The 1,805-nt window shown below is 32.6% G+C and overlaps 1 non-coding gene across 1 annotated transcript; it reads left to right on the forward strand.

Moving 5' to 3' along the window:
- The first annotated feature begins 455 nt into the window (after nucleotides 1–455).
- On the forward strand, nucleotides 456–562 carry LOC133827728 (small nucleolar RNA R71). Its single transcript, XR_009890379.1, has one exon. It is a non-coding gene; the product is annotated as a small nucleolar RNA R71 (small nucleolar RNA).
- The last annotated feature ends 1,243 nt before the right edge of the window (nucleotides 563–1,805 follow it).

Genomic DNA, 1,805 nt, shown 5'->3' on the forward strand with positions numbered 1-1,805 from the left:
TGTAGGTGGACGAAAATGGGCTATCATTTGGTTTCCCATAAGTATGAAGTGCATTGGCCTCCTCAGAAAAGGCTTCTTGGTAGGAAGGGCATGATTGGGCATTATGGCAAGGACTAGAACATATAGAACAAACATCTTTTCTAGGTTGAATTGGAGAGTTTATAGTTTGGCTTATGGCTAAAGCTTCTACTTTTCTCGCTAATTTATCTAAGGATGTTCTTAAGTCTAATTCTTCTTTTACTTCATACCTTCCTCCTCTTTTTGGTGAATTAGTTGACCTAGACCTAGGATCAAAATAATTCCATTGTTGTGAATTGACAGATAAATCTTCAAGGGCGTCCCACGCCTCTTGTCCTTGAAATTTTAAAAATTTTCCAGTATGCATAGATTGAATCATTTGACGATTAGAGGGAGTCAAACCATCATAAAAATATTTTACAAGTCTCCATTTTTCAAAACCATGATGAGGACATTTTAATAATAAATCTTTAAATCTTTCCCAACATTCATAAAACTCTTCATTATCTTTTTGAAAAAACTCGGAGATTTCTCTCCTTAGACTATCAGTTTTAGACATAGGAAAAAATTTCAGTAAGAATTTATTATAAAGTTGATCCCATGTAGTTATAGACCCCATGGGAAGGGAATTTAACCAGGCTTTTGATTTGTCTTTTAATGAAAAAGGGAACAATCTTAGTTTGACCGACTCATCAGAAAAATTTTGAAATTTAAATGTTGAGCAAATTTCTAAGAAATCTTTGACATGCATGTAAGGATCCTCTCTATCTAACCCATAAAAAGATGGCAATAATTGAATGATTGCGGGTTTAAGCTCAAAATGAGTAGCAGAAGTAGTAGGTAAAACAATGCATGAAGGAGCATTAGATGAAATAGGTGCAAAATATTCAAGCAAAGTTTTTTCAGGCACAACATTTTCATCAACAATATTAGCAATAGGTTCCATGATGCTCAAATTTTTACTAACACTTTCAATTTCAAACAAAGATAAACGTCTTTTTACTAATCGTTTTTTAGAGTTACGTTCCCAATGATGCATACAATTTTTCACAAACAAGGCAACAAGGATAATCTCAAACAAACAATTTTCTGATGTGGAAGATCAGTTAAAACCGCAACCACAGAGCATACTTAGAATTTTTAGAGATTTCACAACAATATAATTCTTATGGTTTACTTGTCCCCAGGCCTATTTGATTCCACTTACTCGCGCACTACTAACAACTCCCCGAGGTTAATTAGTAGAGGCGGATGGGAATTTTGGTCAAATTTCCTTTAAGCAAGAATTGCTTATGGTGAAAGGACAAGATTTAGGTTTTTTTTTTTTTTTTTTTTTTCAAGTATTTTTCACAATATTACGCTAAAATATTAAAGAAGACAAAGAAAAATAAGGCAAAAATTAAATAAGACTAAAATTTAAGCAAGAGTAGGGAGGCATAGCATGCCATCAACCATAACAAAATTAAGGTAAAAACTAGGAGGCACAAGTGCCATCAACTTAAACATAAGATAGAGGACTAGGAGGCAAAAATTGCCATCAACTAGCTAGGAGGCAAAATTGCCATCAACTAGTAATTTGCGGAAATTAAATAAAATAAAAATTACAACAATATAAATAAAGAAAATTACAACAAATGTCAAGAGGCACAAGTGCCATCAATTAACAAAGATATAAAAGAAATAAAATTACAACAAAATTATAACAAAATTAGGAGGCACAAGTGCCATCGACTATAAAAATTAAAAGGATAGATAGGAGGCACAAGTGCCGTCAACTAAAAAAAAAA

This window comes from Humulus lupulus, chromosome 3, assembly GCF_963169125.1.
Source record: "Humulus lupulus chromosome 3, drHumLupu1.1, whole genome shotgun sequence".
NCBI lineage: Eukaryota > Viridiplantae > Streptophyta > Magnoliopsida > Rosales > Cannabaceae > Humulus > Humulus lupulus.